Here is a 20467-nt window from a genome sequence, read left to right on the forward strand (position 1 = left end):
AGGGTGCAAAGCAGACGGGGCCAGGCGCTTTTCAGGGGTGTCCAGCGATGGGACGCAGGTAACAGGCACAGATAGAAACACGGGAAGTTCCCTCTGAACATCAGGAGACGCTTTTTTACCGGGAGGGTGATAGAACAGTAGCACAGGTTGCCCAGAGAGGTGGTGGAATCTCCATCCATGGAGATATTGGAAACTGATCCTGGGAAACGTGCTCTAGGTGACCCTGCTTGACCAGACGGGTTGGACAAGATGATCTTCAGAGGTCCCTTCCAACCTCAGCCCGTCCGTGTGACCTCCCGATGTCCCTTCCAAGCACTATCACTCTATGGTTACACAAGAATTCTGTCTCAGGACATCCCCAGCGACCGGTTTTGCCAATATCAACAGGAAGCGTTACACAGCGCTTTAGTAACACACGTGTGAACAGCTTTTCACCCAACACTATGGAGAAAATAATCTCTCAACAATTTAGTTATCTCACAATCCAGGTTTTCTTACAGACACTTGTCTTAGAACCTGTTCACATTGCAGATTCACCAAATTAAATTACAGCATCAAAACAACATCCTCCTTGGAATGCCATGAAATCTGAAAGCCTCTTTGCAGGCATTTAGAATACAAAGTATGGAAGCCAGAAAAACAAATATCTCTAAATATAGCCACAATGTTATGTTTCATAGGTACCATTTACAATTGCAAAGGAAAAAAAAAGGAATCAAAAGATCTTCCAAATGTCCATAAAATCCTACCAAAGAAGACTGCTCTTCCGTTAGCTCTCTCTACTGCAACGGACAGGTCTCTAAAAAATAGAGATTCAAAAAGAGTGGCGAACATCAAGTATTCTGAGTTAATACTATACATATCAGTTCAGGGGTGATGAGACAGAATTCTTTATTTTCTCTGAAGAAGAAAATACTGATAAGAATGAAAATGTACCAATGTTTTCAAAAACCTTATTTTGAAGCAATGAGTATAGTATAGATACTACAATGACTCATTAAAATGTCCCAACAATCTATTGTACGTTAACACCACTTTATTTCAAAATGAAGAAGTACACATTTCTTCAACTGGGGCATTTCAGATTAGGGATCTCTTCAGTCTTTTCTGGAGGGATTTAAGAAAGCTTTGGAGAAATCTTAAAGCTATGGAATTAGCCTGGTATTTATAGCTCCGTTTCCCAGTGTGTTCTTTGAGCTTCCTGGGACGCTCTTTTTCTCCATCTGCTGGTTGTTGACATGGTATAACCTTATATTTTGATTATGAAAATGCATAAGAATAAGAGCATTTCATTTCCCATTTTACTGTAAAGTTTTGGCTTCGTCTCAGGGCAAGGCAGCTATACTTTGCTACTACAATATAATCTAGGTCAAGAATGGTGCTGCATATTTTCTGATACAGATAACTGGAGTTCTATTGTTTAATTATGTCAAAATAGATTACTACCAATTATGATTAATACTCCATATGAATCACACTGTCACAAAATGGTAATTTTCTTACCATTAAAATATTGTGCTTCATATGCTGTTTCAACACAATCTGGTAAATCTAGGTCGAGAATGCTTTTTTCTTCTTTGCTCTGTTATCCGAAAGGTCCACGTATGGGTGCACTGTCTATCTCCTACAAAGATCTGAATCGCTAAAGTGTTTACTTTTCTTTTTCAGCACCATTAAATGTCGAAGATGTCTGCTGTACTTCGGATTCGCTTTTTCAACATCAGCTCAACCCTTTTGTGTTATACTACTTGAAATACACTTCGTAAAAAACCTTCCTACCAGTTTCTCATCTGGATAAATGCATTGTTTTACCTTTGCAAACTTACCTACATTACTTCTCATGGTCTTGCTTCGAGTTCCCTTGGGGGATCTTTAGGCTTCTTAGAATCTGTGATGCACTTTGAGCTTTGCTTTAGACAGTCTCCTGTTTATGTCTCGACAATGGGCTCCGTCCATTGAGGCTGGGTCCTCATCTGAGGAACCCTTGCACCCCACGTTACATCTGTGGAGACAGTCGTGTTATTTAAATTCAACAATGAGCCAAATGGTTTGATTTCACTTTTCTTGATTGCCTTCTAAGCCCTTATTCAATTAGTTCTTAGTATAAACTCTAATCACGTTTGCTTTTAAAGAAGGGTCTGACTGGAATTGATTAAAAAAAGGGGTACTTTTACTATATTATGGTGGTTCACCAGCGAGAATGAGTAGTTTTCCATGAGTATATGGATTTTATGATGGAACTAATACGCATACAAAAAAAGGTCACATTTCAGACAACCTGAGTTGTCCTGATGCACGCTAAAAACCTTCACCTACAAAGGCAACAAGTCCAGGCTTTCAAGAGGCTTTTAAACCCTGCAAATGACCTCGGTTGTGTAAAAGGTCCACCAATATTGCTGATGAGCTATTAAATTAGTCTTTGCACAGGTACACAGATGTTGGTGAAGCCCCAGCTGAAACAGAACCTGTGGTATTCCACAACATCTGCCTCTTCTTGACCAGTTTCCTCCAGAATCAGCAGCAAAAGGTACCTGCAGTCCTGGCTCGGGGTTACTCCAGCTTTCATTGTGCCAGTTCCAATTGCTCTGACGCTGAAAGGAATTAACAGTCTTTGCAGGATTTTAAGTCAATTAATTAGTTCTTTTAGAGGTGAAATGGATTGGAGCTCATTAGGTTTAAGGCATATCCAAAAGAGCTCACGTGGGCCCTTAAAGCTTCATACCTGAAAACCTGAGGAATTGGTAAGGGCACCGTTGGGGATTACAAACACACATTGAATAATCCAGAATTACTGGGGATTTTATTTTTTTTTTTTAAATAAATCATTGATTAAAATAGATGCCACATAGCCAATCAATACTTCCTGAATCCTAAAGTCTACTGAATTTGCTCTGATTTACAGATCACGTATCTGGAATCTCTTTCAAAGCCTTTTGTCATCCTAGTAAAGGTCTCGGCTGCTGTTCAAACCTTCTCCCCTAACAGAAAACACGTAAATACAAAGTGTGAAAGAAAAATTGCAGATAAGAGAAACAAACAGGACACAAGCCCAGAAGTCACATCAAGTACAATAGCTGCAGATACCAAAGACAGTGTTATTAAAAGATCTCAGTTAAGTTTATAAGCAACCCCTTTTTGCGTTCTTGGTGCTGACCTGCTCCTTGGCTTTCACTGACTTTGTTAGTACCAACAATTCCACTGAGTTATCAGTTGATCCGCACCTTCCCAATTTAAGGGCAAAATTGGGGCACAGTGTTTCATAGACATGAGTACAAAGGGTGCTGGTTGTTTCAGAGCGCAGCCAGCAGCCCAGCCGGGCACCAAACACTTTTCTTATAGGCAAACAACTACCTTACATGCAAAAAAACCTATCAACTTGCTTAAGTTCTTCCCCAACCAATCAGACTTTAAAAATTATGCCCCTATAAAATTGCTAATATATGTTTAGATTTGCTTAAAGATCGGGGCACTAGACAGTTTTCATGTTTAAGCACATTTAATGCTTCCGAACATTACAGGACTTACCTGTTCTTAATGCTGAAAGTTTTTACATATTTAGGATACTAACAAGGTACATCCAGTCCATAGATATTATTAAAATCATTAAAATAAGAAGATAAATAATGAAACACACAAAACAACAAAACTGATGTTACTGCTGTCAGTAAAATAGAGGCTCGTCCCCTTAGTTGAAAGGGTTAAATGACCTAGTTGAACAAACAAAATTGAACGCTATGGATTTATAAATGCAAGGAGTCATAGGAGTCTAGATCCTGAATCTATATGACTGGCAAGGAAAATTCCAGCATGTTAGCAGGTGAAGAATGGAGGTATTGACGGGCCAGAGCTGCGGTACGGGTTCCTCACGGCCAAGTCAGCCTGTGAAAGGAGAACAATACAAACCTCATGGGCTTCGAGGGACACTGAACTCAGCAGGTTGGGCTCCTACCAAGGGGCTGCAGCTACCGGCTTCAGCTTATCAACAAAGCCAATACCAACGGTCTCTAAATTCCTCTAAAAATGTTAAATCTTAAAAATCAAACAAAAATGGCATCATTTCAATGTAAGAACTCCTTCTCCAGTTGTAGAAATGACAGACATTTTTGTTTCTGCTGTATATAAGCTGCATAAAATATTTCAAAGAATGAACATCGATACGTAGGTTTGTCGTAAAATCATAAACAAAAAAGAACTCATGGCTTCACAACATAGCTCATCTTCACAGTAACAAAACAAATAGAAAGATGGTATAAGCTACCATTAAAGAATTTGCATACAAATATATTTTACATCATCATTTCACTATGGATATTACATTCTTCCGATAAAAGTATTTATTAACGTTTAAACACATTGAAAGGTATTGATAAGAGACATTTTTATGAAGAAGTTCCCTTGAGCACATAATGCTAATCACAGCAAACACTGTAAAACTAATTTACTGGAAACAATTTCAATAGATGGATGAAATAGCCCAAGAATGAAACCCAAGTCATACCAGGGCTTAAAATAACTGGGTCATGTGGGCAGCACAAAGGATTGAAGCAGCATCACTGAAAGAAGCTGCTTCTAATAAAGGCCTCAAGAAATCTCCAGAAAAGTGTGAGTACAACGAATTCAAACAAATACCCTGATTTTTAACTTCTAATATCTAAACAAAATAGTGACAATAAATTAGTGATAAAGATTGTTCATACTGAGTGCATGGAAATGGAAACGCGTAAGCAAAGCTGTAATTAAAGTCTGCGTTGAAAAAACAGCCGTTACCTTAATGATACAGATGCCATTTGCAAAGCTACCGGCACCACAGGGACAGATGACTGGTTACCTGGTACGGTTTGCTACATACTAAGCATACAGAGACTGCTGGTGATAATCAAAAGGCTCCTATATGAGGAGCCAAGAGAATTTTTGTGGCTGATTCAATAGGTCCTACATTGATTGCATTGCCCCTCCTCAAAGTCCTGTGTTCATTCTGCTTTTAACCAGCCTTTCCCTCTTCCTTTGCCTATTAGGAACTCCCAGTGATAAACAATTAAAAATAAGTGTATGTAAAAACTGCAAAAGATTTTTTTTCAACTAAAAACCCAGACAAGTGACACTGGAAAAGCACTTAGACTTCTATTTAGTGTATGGAGGTGAATGCCACACTGTCTTAGTTGTTATTGCACCACGCACGAAAACACCGGTTTATTTTTACCATTCAGAGCTAAGTCCAGGACTTACACAGTGACTACAATATGTCTATTTCTCAATTGCATGCATATCCATAACAATGAACTTCCCAGCGAGTTCTCACCAAGTTGCAGGGATGCAATGGGGAGTGCGTTTCTGGGGAAGAGCCATCTGTTTCTCCAGTGCATGTGCTGTCTGTTGGCTTTGGGAGCTTTCTATTTACATAACAAGTCTGTCCTAACAGATTAAAAAAATCCTGTCCCCGTCTAATCTCTTAAGATACATACAATATTCTTACAACTATGGTAGTTGATGCGTTTAAAATAAAAGATACTCTACTTTTCAGAAGAAAAGATGAAAAATACCAAAAAAACGATCTCCCAGCACCAGAAGCAAACTCAATAACTTTTCAGTTCTGCGCTGTCACAAGTGACAGGCAGACGGTTCCTTTTTGTCTGCAGTGAGGTTTTAAATTTAGTTCTTCTAAACCAATTGATTATTGGCTCTTTCTCAGGTTATTCTTCCCATTTACCCTGTAGCATAACTGAAAAACACTCCTCCAAAAGAGTATCTTCCAAATCAGAGCCGGGGGGCTCCGCGCTATTAAAAAAAATGGCAAAAGCTTAGAGACCTGTTTGCAAGCATCCTGTCTGATTTTGTCTGGATTTATTGTCAGTAATTGCGATTTTCATTTTGTTAAGTCCCACAAAATGTTATTTAGTGACTGCACCATCCTCCGTAATACTAAAGCCAAACACAGTGTCATTAATTCCTAGTGGTGACCACCAGATAAACCACACTGCCGGTGACACCAGCCTACTGAGAACCCACTGCTATTTGGTGACTCCTCAAAGAAAACAGAAGAAACAACTTAAAACATTTAAACCCCCATGTTTCCTATCCATATATATGTGACAGGAAGAGAAAGAGCAGCAGGGAGAGAGTTCACTCACGTCAGATGGGGAAGACTGCTGGAGGTGATCCTCAGGTTTGCTGGGTTTCTGAGCTTTTGGAAGGAATTAGAGAAGTGCTGTTTTTTCAAGTCTTTACGTTTCTTCGCCCGTTTGGTTGTGATAAAGCCTTTTCTTCCTGCAACAAAACACACGTTGCGCTAAAACTCATAGAAAGACATGTTATCAATAGCTGTACTTCACAGAGACTGCACAGCTTCCCTACCCACAAGTGATGGAACAAAATTGGTGAGTTTACCTACATGCTCTCAGTGGTCAGTGAAGAAAGGCAGAGTCCAAAGCGTGATTTAAAAGAAATTAATCTAATGTGACCCTCAATACAGCTGTATTCTGAACCGTCCTCTAGAAGCATCTCTCTGCACTGACAATAAACACAAAATCAGACCCTCCACTCCTTCACACTTCTACAGAACTGAAGGTTAGAGAGCCAGAGCCCACACAGCTGGGGAGCGGATAAAACGGCTTTTTAATGAGATGTTCTTGAGAAGATCTACTGTAAAGCTTCAGAGAACTAAAACTGTTAAAAAGATGCTCAGTTTTGCTTATTTATATCTAATTTATAAACACACCTCTCTCTTTCCATATATAGATTAACAGAAAAAACCCAAAGTAGCTTGGATACCACTGATAGTTTTTAGACTTGTAGGCATTTGCCTTGTAGAGTTTCTCCTAAAACAAACACAGCTACAACTAATTCTGTGACTTGACCATGTAACGGAGAATCATGAATTCAGCCCAACCACCGCCTTGTATTTAATTTTATTCCCGGAACCAACATTAAGAGCCGGTGGAAATATCTTTGCAGGATTACGCTTGGACTAACTTATCCCAGGATTTCCATGTTTCACTAGTGTAGACCTGGAACCGCGATCAATCCAGAAGACCTGGCTTAAATGAGGGCTCTGTTAGCTCCTCAGCAGAAGGATTGAAAACTATGGGGACAGCTGATTTTTTTTCCTTACTACTTCATTTTCCTGTTCTTGAGGAGGAAATCCCCACGCTGTAGCCCCTTACCCATGTTACAAGGCACAACTCAGCCTTTGCTCAAAGGTTCCTCCTGCTCCAGGCCAGGTGTCGCTGCTCCCACCGCTCCGGTGAAGCAGATAAAGGAGCCGATTTGTGTGTTTCTGCTGGATTAGTCTTAACCCAGATCGGTTCCCTAATCTGTGCAGCCGGAGGAACGGCGGGACGGGAGCGGGCGCTTGGCAAGGAGCGGCACACGGGCACCAATCAAGAATTCCAAGGGGGAAGAGCAGCGGTGAATTTGGCAGTTCCAGGTGCTTAAGGAAATGGAATATGTTTGCTCATTCATTTTATTTCACAACACTGCCGTACTGAAAAGTCTCACCTCCTGTTTTCATAGAAGGACTTGAGTATATTTCACTGTTTAAATAAAAGTAATACTTAGCTGTCTACAGATTCAAAATGTATGATCCTAATTCTAAATTTTAACTGTTATAACACCAAAAAATAGGGAACTAAGTCTAAAAATGCCGTTTGAGTACCTGACTAAAGTCCTCATAAGGCTGCTGGTAAATAATAAACTTGCTTCCTTACCAATTAGAATACACATCTGTTATCTGAATATTTCCTAGACACCGCATCAGGAGAAAACGAAGTTAAAATATAAGAGTTGACATGAGCAAACAAGAAGCAAACATCCTACCTTCCACAACTACCTTTGTGTGAACATACAGCCTGTTCCAAACGTACCCTTCTTTTGTATGACAAGTTGGCCATATTAATATAACTTCAAAAATGCTTTTTAGCTGCCTAACGACATGATATACCAAGGAAAAAGCATTGAAGCCAAAAGAAATACAATAACAGACAAGTTTTTTAGCGAAGCCAATTTAAAAATAAGCTATGGCTATAAGGTTAACATACTAACACATTTGTTTTAGGTATGTGATATATAGCTGTAAGGTTAACATACCAACATATTTGTTTTAGGTATGTGATATATAGCTGTAAGGCTAACATACCAACATATTTGGTTTAGGTATGTGATATACAGCTAGAAAGCTAACATGCTAACGTTTTTCACAGATTTGGCGATGGTGGCATTTGAGCGGATGCGGCTTTGAATAGAGAAGTTGTAAGAAGGGAGAGCGCCCAGTTTTGTGTCGCCAGTTACAGGGGGAAACAACGTATAACATCTTTTAATTGGCAAGGGGAGAAAATCAGAGACATCAATTCAGTCAATAGTCTCAACCCTATAAATCCTGCATATCTGATACTTCCATAAACAAAGTGCCAAGTACTAATAACATATCTCACAACCAAATAGATGGGTTTGTGAGTGGAAAGGGAATCACCCCGGGCGCCGGTCCACGGATCCGGTTGCTATGGCAAGGATCTATTTCCCACATTAAACAGTAACGTCTTTCCTGCTTCACGTTCTTGATATTTCAATCAAGTTAATACTCAAGATTTGGACCTGTAGGGTGTGGAAACTAAAGGTTCTCGCAAATAAACATACATTCCAATTTATTTTGGTTTGGTGAAAAACATCAGAATTCAAAATTAATACATAATTTAAAAATTATTTCCATTCATCTGTAACAACGCATTTTAAAAACCTGTGGTTTGTGTCCACTGGCTACTTTGCATGCCTCTTGTACATTCATTTCCACTTCCTAGCTCACAATGGAAATGTACTCCACTTTTCTCCATCACTGCTCTTTAATTTAATACAGAGATAACTGCGAAACTGATGAGAACTGAGATGATAAATAATTTTAGTGCTGTATAATACCAATTTACCTTTTACCCTCCTTTTGTTTAAAAAAACCCATTGTTAGAGGTACAGCAGAATATATTAGTCAAAATGTTATTTAGTCATTACTACTGTAAGCTGACAAATGACTGAATTTCTTTCTGTACATGTCTCTACTTTAAACTCAGTGTTATTTCAAAAGGTGCGTGACAGCCACTTGTTTGTACAAGAACCATCCAGTGGGCACAGGACCACGTTAATCCACTTTCTTCTTGATTTCTATGGCTACCATAAAGTCTTAACATTGAAAAGATAAATACATAGAAGTAAATGCCTTTAAGAACATACCACAAGCAGCTGAACTGTTGAAAAAAATACTTGGATAAACAGACCAACAGCATAAGGAGCAGAAGACAAGGATACCTGGACTTGGAGATGAATATCTTATCCAAAGCTTCAAATTCATTAGGAAAGAAGAAATTTAATCTAGCAAGCACACTAACAGTTTATATTTTTGCCCCATGATACTTTATCTTCACATAATAAAGTGTCTTCTTTTAGACATGATATTACGCCATTGTTTAAAAGTAAATCCTCCAAAAAGAAAATGACATAAACTTTTCTAAACTGTGTTATTTCTTAGTTTAGAATTCTTGGCGCAATTCTCCGTAACTGGCAAATCTTGGTGTCCAGCTCAGGCTCTGCATCGGTTTTCTTCTGGTCTGGACTCAGGTGAGAGCCAGTGCCAGGGCAGAGAAATCCATTTGCTCCCAATTCTGAAATATTACATTGTACGCCAGAAGGCTGTGCTGCCATCCAGAGACCTGGACAGGCTGGAGAGTTGGGCGGGGAATAACCTGATGAAATTTAACAAGGGAAAGTGTAGAGTCCTGCATCTGGGCAGGAACAACCCCAGGTTCCAGTACAGGTTGGGAAATTACATATTAGAGAGCAGTGTAGGGGAAAGAGACCTGGGGGTCCTGGGGACAGCAGGGTGACCATGAGCCAGCACTGGGCCCTTGTGGCCAGGAAGGCCAATGGTACCTGGGGTGGGTTAGAAGGGGGTGGTCAGTAGGTCAGAGAGGTTCTCCTGCCCCTCTGCTCTGCCCTGGGGAGACCACACCTGGAATATTGTGTCCAGTTGTGGCCCCTCAGTTCCAGCAGGACAGGGAACTGCTGGAGAGGGTCCAGCGTAGGGCAACGAAGATGATTAAGGGAGTGGAGCATCTCCCTTATGAAGAAAGGCTGAAGGAGCTGGGGCTCTTTAGTTTGGAGAAGAGGAGACTAAGGGGTGACCTCATTAATGTTTATAAATATATAAAGGGTGAGTGCCACGAGGACGGAGCCAGGCTCTTCTCGGTGGCCAACAATGATAGGACAAGGGGTAATGGGATCAAGCTGGAACACAAGAGGTTCCGCTTAAATTTGAGAAGAAACTTCTTCTCAGTGAGGGTGGCAGAGCCTGGCCCAGGCTGCCCAGGGGGTTGTGGAGTCTCCTTCTGTGCAGACATTCCAACCCGCCTGGACACCTTCCTGTGTAACCTCATCTGGGTGTTCCTGCTCCATGGGGGGATTGCACTGGATGAGCTTTTGAATATACTGTGATACATCTGACGTTCACAGAGAAAAGAATCACCTCACCCAGCTACACGAACACCACCACATCTGGTTATTTTTCGTTGTTACTACTCATTTATGAAATAATTGGAAAATTTTAAAGAAACTGAACACAGTGCCAATGGTTTTAACATGGTGAATTTTACTCTTTGCTTAATTAGCGATGTACCCAAAGTCCTCGCCGTAGCAGCCACTTCCCATATTCTTTGCTTCTATCCTCCCTCTATGGCCAACGGGTGTTCATCTCCCAGTACAATGATAACCTAAGTCACCAGACACACTGATTTCATTAGTTAGTATCTCCATAACACCTTACAAGGCATTAAATGTTGTGGTGTTCCAGACCTGGGCAGCGTGTACAACAGTGAGTATCCTGTGTGGAACTGGAAAGGCTGAGAAAGTTCAAAAACATACACAGTGGAGGAAGCTCATTTCACTGCCCAGCTGCCTCCTTCACCATCAAGGAATATCCATCATCGCCTTTCCTCTAAGTAGTTCTTTCAAACTGACGTTGCTACTAATTAATACTACTAATTGTCCAATTCATTCATAAACTATCAGGATGGTATTTTAATAATCCCCTGACACAAGACTCCTAAAGCACAATTCAGTTTTTGGAATTCTAATTCTTTTCTTGCTAAGGTTAATAGAAGGTTTCCCACTGAGTTTAATATAATTCACACTGGATCACCACTGAGTCTATATTTATATAAAATGCCCTACTATTTCAACGTGTTTGATCATTTAAAAATTATCCATCTTATTTATTCATAGATAGAGATCAAAATTCTCTAAAAGTTTCGCCTAGGATTGAATGATTTTTCAGAAAGCTTTGATAGATTTTATGAAGTCTGCTTTTACGGTATCTCTAAGTTCCAGGGTACTAAATACTCAACCATGTAAAATTACTAAGGGCCGAGTTTTAGGGAGGGAGCAGGCAGGGCTGCCGCGGGACCTGGTGGTGATTTCTGCCGCACTAAGGCATCTTCATTTTCTGGCCGGCTGTCTCATTGCAGTGCCTTCTAATTGGAAAAAAATAATCATCAAATTGAGAGGCAATGATGGCAGTATTAGCTACGGCTGACACAGACAGAGCATCACTTTAAACATCTCCTACAGCAGGCTGATCATCCGAGAGCGGTAAACTGATGAGATTCTGATACCGCGTTCGATATCCTGACAGGGATGCTCGAGCGCGTACTCAGCGTTTGCAACACTGAGAGTCGGGGTGAAGAACAACCTTTGCTACTCAGCTCTTCATCACCGGGGAAAACAATAACTAGTAATTTCCAGACCACGCGTAAGTGGCCGCTGATACTTTCCTACTCAACACCAGCTGTGTGACTGCTTTCCAACTTTCCCCATTTGCAGATCACTACGAATAAAAAGGTTTCTATCTTCCAATTCCTATTCTAACGCAGTACTTTGCAATACAGAATGATGCAAGCTGAGGAATAACAAGCGGCCAGAGGCACGGAACTGGTTTGCACACTTCATCATACAACACAGAAGTGATAATTTTTATTTGGTAAAATTCCATGTTGGTTGTCACTCTGAGCAATTCACCAACAAGAACGAACAAGGAGGGTTCCCAAACTAAAAGTCAAAGTTGCTGATGTATCAAAGTGTCAGCCAGTCAAACCACAAATGAGAAACCAGAGGAAATATCACCGCATTAAAAACTCATGATAATTTTTCAGAAAAAAAACTTATTACTCAGCATTGTAAGTTTACTATCCCTTTGGTTTATTGGGATAATTAAACAGCCTTTGGGGGAAGAGGATGGAAACTAAACTAGAAAGAATTGCCTTAGCAACTCCACCCCTCAGCACTTCCACAACCACATTTTGTCCCACACCTGCTCTACAAGCATTATTAGACTAGGACAGTAAAACCAGCATTTCAAGTTGTCAACGTCTTTGACAGTAAATCAACGGTAGGAGTCGGTAAAAAACAGATTTTACAAAGTTACATGCACATGTTGAAGGATTAAAGATAGAAAGCGATTGCAATGACAACAAATCTGTTACAAAAATAATCACAGATTTATGGCCCTTTTCTCTAAGTTTGTTATATTCCAAAATCTAAAATGTCAATTCAAAATATAAAAATTCAAAATATAAATATAAATTGCATTAGGTTTCTTGCTTAGGGAAGCAATTCAGTGAGTGGTTGTATTAATCAAGAAAAGTGCTCAATGTGATTGAGCAGCCAACAAATGAGTTGAATGAGCTTCATCTCGGTCCTTTTCACATCAGCAGAGGACACGGAGAAAAAGGAGCTGAGAACACAACTTTCAGTAGTAGTCAACAGACAACTTGGTTGCATGTATTTCTTTATTTTATTTTATTAGAAGATTTTATGTAAAATTTTCTCTACCACAAAAAACCCAAAACCTTTCAAGCCGAAGACGCTTCTAACATGCAACAGAAGAGACTTCAATTGTTAAATACCTTCAATTGCTTCGCAAGTTTTCTTAATTTAATAATTAAAAATCTAAGTGTAATAGGAGTATAGCCTTCCAATGTTGTATGGATCTAATAACAGCGAATTACACAGTGTCAACTGGTCTAATTTGATGAATAGGTTTTTTTGCTCTTCACAGAAACCACAGGTAAGTGCCCCAGTTCCTTCATTCTTAGCATGTTCTTACATTATCTGGACTTATGTTTAAAATAAGAGAGTTTCTGACCCCTGATGCTTTTGTTTCTACTTCTGTACTTGCAAACGTCTCTAATATCAAAGGCAGGGAGGCTGGTAGGAAGGAGTTAAGAGGAGCTTCCGGATGACAGAATTCATTTCCCAAAGAGAGTACGAGACAGCCGTTCAAGGAGAAAAACTTTAAATTCCTCCTGAATTACGCTAGATTGAAATTGATGGGACAATCAGATCCCCTGGCAACTACTAATCTGGTAGATAAAAAGATTTCTATTCTAACCAAGCGCTGAGATCCTCACAGTGAGCTGAAGCCTAAGGACCAAAGCGCATCTTCATCTTCATGCTAACTTGTTTCAAATTTGACAGCTGTACGAGCACACGGCCCCGTTTTTTGGGAGCATTGCTCAGTGGCCATGGTCCAACTATTTGGACTGCTTGATCTGCCAACTGCCTGTGCCCGTGGTTACGAGAATTGCGTATACAAAGAATGTGAGGAGATTTAAACGAATACCTTTCAGGGGATGGCAGGATGTAGCTGTGCCAATGGAGACGTTTTCAGGCAGCTTTTCTGAAGGTATGAATGTGGAACCACACGGCAAACACAAGTAAACAGAAATTAGGACCCCAAATAATGATATAAAATTCTACTTTGACCTTCACTTTGGATTAACAAGATGATCAAGAGGTGCGATGAACAGGATCCTCACTGGAGGGATTGAAGACTTGCAGTCTCGGCTCAGCATAAGAGAAGGTCAGGCCAATGCAACCACAGAGACACAAGATCAAGCTATTCTGCAAAATGGCAACGTGCACTTCTGCACTGGGAAATACCCATTTCAGCTACCGCTCAGTTTCAGAGAACAGATGGAAGCACAGTTTGGCCAACAAGAATGATTTCAGAATAACTCAATAGTTGCTTCAAAATATCAAGATAACCTGAAAACCAGATAAGAATGCCTTCGATCTTCAGTGACCTGAGATCCGTGCAACCTCATGTTTAACACCCCAATCTTTAGTGCCAAGATTTTAAACACTTTCAAGAGTTTTCTGTTCTACGGCATCAAAGTTTTAAGTAGCCTCATAATGTATTAAATGAGGAGTACATCAGCATACTCATCTTGACCTTCTGTGCTAGCAGGTACAAAGAATGGTGTTCAAGCCCTCAACTCCAGTAGCTACAATCTTTTGAGGGTTATGTTCTCCAATACTTCTAGGAACATGCACCTCATTAAAACTAACGACACCCCAGAAAGTGACTCATCTCACACACAAAACAAGAGTTGCAGGGGAAATTCAGAAAGCAAGCCTGATGTCCTTTATAAAGCCAACGCAAGCACTATTAAAATTAGCTTCTAAATGCGTTGTTACACCGTGAAGCGCCAAACCAAGCCATAATGCAGAATACGAAAACTACTAAAAATTCGTGACGCTGTAAAAGTTCATGTAGGTAACAGTGAGCTGTTACTAAGTGAAATGATCGAATTAGTAATTTTTAAGTAGGGTTCCAAACAGTCAACACAAACCAGACCCAGTCTTCTGAATTATTTATTTTTTGAACTATAAACACGTCCTCTACTAAACTCCCCAAATTAAGAATCTACTCATGCAGCATCTTGCACCCCAGGGCTTCACAACCAAGCAGAGTAAATTTACTTAAGGTAAGAATTTATCCTAAAACATACAGGAACTGTAGTAAACAGAACCAGCAAAATCATTTGTCTGCAAGTGCTGTTTGTCAGCCCAGCTAAGCATGCTATGGTAAATATGATAGTGTAAAAGAACTTGGTACTTCGGCACCTTCAGGTATTTTAGGCAGCAGGTAAAAATGAGCAGTTTAAATCAAGGTTTTTATTTCTTTAAATAGACTTTTGTTTATTCTCCTAAAGAAACCTTTAATACAGATAATATGAATTCATAATATGAATAATACCCTGGCATTCCTCACATTATCATCAAGAACTATTGCTACATCCATGCACCATAATATATCAGTATTTCTTCCCACTGGATGTAACCAAGTCATTTTGTGGCAGAGTCTCTCAGCACACAGTAAACTATCCTTTCTGCTTGATCAGCTGGAGTCATTGTCTTAGTCCAAATAGAAATCCCACAGCAAACCCTGCATCTGTTATAATCATCTAGAGAATGGGAGCCCAGACCCTTGCAACACAGGTCGCAAAGATGAAAACACTCCATTTATGTCCAGGAGTTAAAGACCACAATTGTTTCCAAGTGGTCAGGTTGCACATTGGTTTTCTAAACTCATTAAACCCCACAGTCCTGCACTTGATTAATTGCACACTCTTTAGCATCTCTGTATAAATGTTTGCACTATGTTTGATAGAAATGCATTCTTGCAGCATGCTTTCCAGATGCTATTTAGGAGTAGACCAACACATAAAACCAATATGAAGGAATAGGAGTTTATTTTAATCCCCACTTTTGAATTCTTGTGCAATCAGCAATAGAAGATGAGTTGGAGAGTGCGATGTAAGCCGCTTGCTGTGGAGAGTCTTACCAAGAAATAGATCCAACGCTCCTTCCCAGCAAAGATTCTTCTCTGCCCAAAATGAGTGTAAGTTACTATAGGCACAGGCAGGAACTGCCACTCTAAAAACACACTGACAAGACAGTTTGAGATATGGAAGTTTTGGGAAGTTAAAATAAACCAAAAATATGAGGCGGTAGGTATTTTTTTTTTAATGCCTATTGTCATAGAGTAGCGCTTTAAAAAACTTAATCCATGAAGCTATTTGGAACTACAGCAAGATAATTTCACACATGATGCTACTCTGGAGTTTAGGTCACACATACCGACATCACGTTTTGCACGAGTTTTGAATATCCTCACCATTAGGTTTGACATCCATAGAATCGTCTGAGGTTGAGCCGCATGGCAATGTATTACATCAGGCTGTGTTTTAGTAGCTGCAACGCTGCAAGCTTAGCAAGGAATTTGGGATTTCAGGTATTTTGTCTTATTGCAAAGACACTCTATGTGCATCTACATACAGTAACTGTTATATCAATGGAAAAGTTATTCAGTGATTTACAAGCATAGCACAATTATCAATTTCAAAGCCTATCAACTTGACAGGAAGTTCTGGCACAGACTGTTTGCAGGTTGGATCCCATGGAAAACCTGTGTTGATTTCCTGGGACAGTTGATTTTAAATTGCCATGTTGCAAGATTTACAAGAGAACCATAAAGATTTCTTGTACTATTAACGGTTTGATTTCCAGCACCCTAGATCAAGGCTCATCTTCTCTTTCCACTATATCAAGTGACTTTAACAGGGTGAAGTTATCAGCTGTTAAGCTTCTTTCTGAAGCATTCTTTGGAATGCCGCAAAACCTGGTAATTTTCTAAACACCTAATGAGCACAAGTTTCCCCAAACTGATTTACTCAGTTATATCTCCTCCTGGGTACACACTGATAGATTTGCACACTGGAAATATGCAGTTTATGTCAAAAGCCTCAGTATAATCTGGGACTTGAAGCACTGAGAACCACCGTCCTACCACTACACACTTTACTCACCACCACACTATTGAAATACCCATTGAGTATTTCACACAGAATGGAAACCTTCTCCTGGGGAGCCATCGGGAATTTGTCGTTGTTTCTGACACCAGTACGGATCGGAGTAAATTAACACCCGTATGGGAAAGATCTCAACCTACATCCCAAATCTCTAAAGCCACTTTTGGACTTGTACGTGTGAACCACTGGAACAACAGCAGCTCAAGAGACAGTCTGAGTCCTGAAAAGGCCTGGCCAGAGGCCTTAAATCGTGCACTCCTGTGCGAATGCATCCAAAAGTATCAGATGTGAAAACCATCGAAAGCTGACTCTTAAAAAATTGAATTAATAAAGAATGGTAGGTAGAATTAGCTTAAGTAGTTATGAAGTGTCAGTGGTAAAAAGCATACAGGCTCTGGAGATGACGAACATTCGCATTTAAAACTGCACCAAGACAATGTATTTGAAGATAAGGTAAGCGAAAATTAGATAAAATCTAGTGTTCTAAGATTGCCTTGAAGGTGTAGCACATTTGTAGCTATTTTAATATATTTTCTTTAGAAGTGCAGATTAGTGTTTTTATTGTACTCTTTTGCTTGTCTTGAAAATATGAAGCAATGACACGGTCAGACAGCGATTTCTGGAGAATATGACAAATGCATACAACAGAGATTTAGACAGATCTCGATGTACCAGGGGTCACCCCTCCATTTACATTGGTTGGCCAAACCTTGAATCTAGTAATTGATAGAACTTAAATCCCCAAGTTGCAGAAGTTATGGAAAATCCTACTAAAAAGATAACCCATGTTTATTTTCTCTACGAAATCTTCACCAGAAGAGTGTATTATTCTAGATGAAATCTTCACCTAGAGTTCATATTACAAAAGGTGCTGCAAAAAGCCCTAAACACGTCAAATCCAGAAGAAGGGGCTGGTATTTCGAGTGAGATGCCTGTTCCGATGTAGCAATGAACCACACTGCAATCAACACAGCACTATGAGCAGAACCGACACACTTCCGCAGTTCAGGAATTGGTTTGAACACTGACCGTGCCCTCCAATCTGTCTGCTTTAAAATCACCTTTCAGTCATCACTAAACGACCACGCTTCACTGAATGATAAAACATATAATTCAATCCTAGATTAATGTTTTAAGAATTTCGATTACTATCTAAACAACTAATTTACTGGGTCAGTCCAGTAGATACTCTGTATTTTTTTCCTTTCAGTGAATACATCCCATTATCTAAATATTATATGAACTGTAATCTATGCTAAAAGTGATTCTAAGGAACACAGCTCTGCCATTCCAACACGTAAGGAAGAACATATAGACCACCCTGGCAACCCCTCCTTGGCTCCTTTCAGCCCCTTTGCCGCAATGCCGACTTCAGCTCCCAGGCTGAGGGTCTAAACTGGTTTTACTTCTTATAGACTTAGTTTTGGATTTAGGAATTGATCACAGAGGAGGGAAGTCAGACCCTTCTTGCCTTCCTGTCAAAGATGTAATTCCCCTCACCCTCCAAAAAATCCTTAAATTCTATTTAACATTGTTTCTATCTGCAATTTAGAGGATAAAGCAACAAGACGTCAGTAGGAGAGCTTGAAACTTAGTATGCTATCCATCAGTTTTATGCTAGAGATTCATAGCAAAAGCACACTAGGCTGTGTTTCTTAGAACACTGTTTGCTTGACCATTTTCAGGTAAATGGTTTTCAAAAGCTTTTCTCAATTTTTGGGTTTTTTTTTTTTGCAAATAGTGCAAGAAAATGCTAAAGCACGTGTACAGCTAAGGGAGGTGAGGAAACCAACAACAAGAAGCAACAGCACAATTATCAAAGATTTAGTGCTTATAAACAAAGAGAAAATATATAAGTCCTTCAAGATGAAAGGTAGAACAGTATTAATTTTTGATAAAATGTGATTTCTTACTGTTATAGGCAATTAAATACGGAAACAGTTTTCTAGGTGAAATGGTGAGGAAGGACAGTGTAAATGAACTGGTTCTTACAGGATTTCAGGTATGCAAAAATATCAGGGCTATCCACTGTCTGTATTCATGACAGACAGCAAAATCAGCTACATATTGGTAACGTGGCATTTTCTAAGTAATACCGTCTAAATTAGCAATATGCTGACCTGCTACACTGGAAGAGAGAAGTTTTGCTGTTGCATAATAAGAATGAATTTGCAGTGTGATTCAAAGTGTCCCTTTGCAGGAACAACAGCACCACTGCTTCCAAAAAATTGTTTTCCAAGGATCACAAGCAATTTTAATAAATATTTCTGTTGATATAACAGTTGAAGACAGGTTACTAAGGTGTTTACACTTAAAAACGGTATAAAGGTTGGAAATATATTTAAGTAAAATGTTGTACGGATCAATCTTGCGCACAGACAACACGATACACCAGTATTGTCTGAGTTAATGCTGAATTCATCATGTTTTTCAGCTACAGCAGTTCACTCATCTTCTGCAAGTCAACAGAAATACTGTCATTAAACTTTAACCAGGTAAATTTTCTTACTTTCTCCAGCTGCAAAATTTCATAGTACACACAAGGTGCTGGATAACTTTACCAAGATCACCTGAATATGAATATTTGGGGATTATAAGTCCATAGAGAGGCCAAAAGTTGCCATGTAACTACCAGCCAAGTGCTCCCTTCTACTTTCTAAAACAATCCAGACCTTTATCCCATGTTGTTCTTAACTAATTGTAGAGACATTATATGGGAACATAGAGTGTATTTGGCAGATATCTCACTCTTTCACATCTACAGAATACAAAAGGCAAGGACTGTGACTAATACCAGTATCTATCTGTTGAATTTCCTTTCAGACTATGTAACACTATTTCTTCTTCAAGAGATGAAATTGTGTAAAAAAAACCCAAATAACATCTGAAGCATATGTGTCATGGGTATATATTTAATTCTATACTACGAGAACACAATATAAACTGGAAACTACTACATGAGAACTCTATTGAACACAAAAAGTATCTTCCAGCCAGAACACCCACCTGTCAGACGAGGCCAGGCTGCCATTATGCCACTGTCAACTCTTCATTTCCCTACAGAATCTATGCTATGGGAATGTCACTTGCTGTCACTCAAATGCTTAAACTATGCCTGACATACAAAGAAAATTAAAGGAAAAAAAGATATAGACCTGAACCAAGATAAATGTCTACACTAGAAAATGTATAAAACTTCCAAACAAGAATTAGTAGCATAAGCAAAAATACTAGGTTAGAATTATTTAGGTGAGGTTAAATTATATATAAGACAGATAATGTAAATTATACAGTTTTTGTTGTTCTGCTTTTACTGCCGGTGCCACGTCCCCTTCTCCATTGCCTGTTCCCTTTGTCAGGACAGCAACTAAATGACAATTCTGTCACGTATCTACCCCCTCATCATCTATTATCAAACCATGCGCAAGATTCAACTGTGAACATTTCCACGTATCAACAGTATAGACATAATGACATTGTGTTTTCCAGCATCAAAACAACGTGTGTCTCAAAGACAATTACAGTTACTCTGAAAATTCACACTGGGATCTATGGCCTACATAGTTTCAGTTCCTGTGTTAAGGACTCGATAGATGGATGGAGCTGATCAAAAAAGATGACATCTTTTCACTTCTCATGATACCTTTCAAATGTAAAGCTTAGTTCACCCCTCCCTTTCCTAAGCTCAAGTATTTCTGTTCCCACTCTCAGAACGGTGTGTAGAAACCTTCAGATACTGAGGGCAAACACCCAAAGAAACTTAACGAATCCTTTGAAGAGAT

The 20467-nt window shown here is 39.4% G+C and overlaps 1 protein-coding gene across 10 annotated transcripts in view; it reads right to left on the reverse strand.

The window, feature by feature from the left end:
* Positions 1–20467, reverse strand: part of MBD5 (methyl-CpG binding domain protein 5) — a 127308-nt gene that overhangs the window by 55933 nt on the left and 50908 nt on the right. For all 10 annotated transcript variants that reach the window (XR_010473946.1, XM_065070215.1, XM_065070214.1 and 7 more), the window contains 2 exons: positions 6129–6264; positions 1827–2002 (listed from right to left, as the gene is read on the reverse strand). The gene's annotated coding sequence lies outside the window, so the exon portion shown is untranslated. The remainder of the gene's footprint in view (positions 1–1826; positions 2003–6128; positions 6265–20467) is intronic.

The sequence above is a fragment of the Columba livia genome, chromosome 7, assembly GCF_036013475.1.
Source record: "Columba livia isolate bColLiv1 breed racing homer chromosome 7, bColLiv1.pat.W.v2, whole genome shotgun sequence".
NCBI lineage: Eukaryota > Metazoa > Chordata > Aves > Columbiformes > Columbidae > Columba > Columba livia.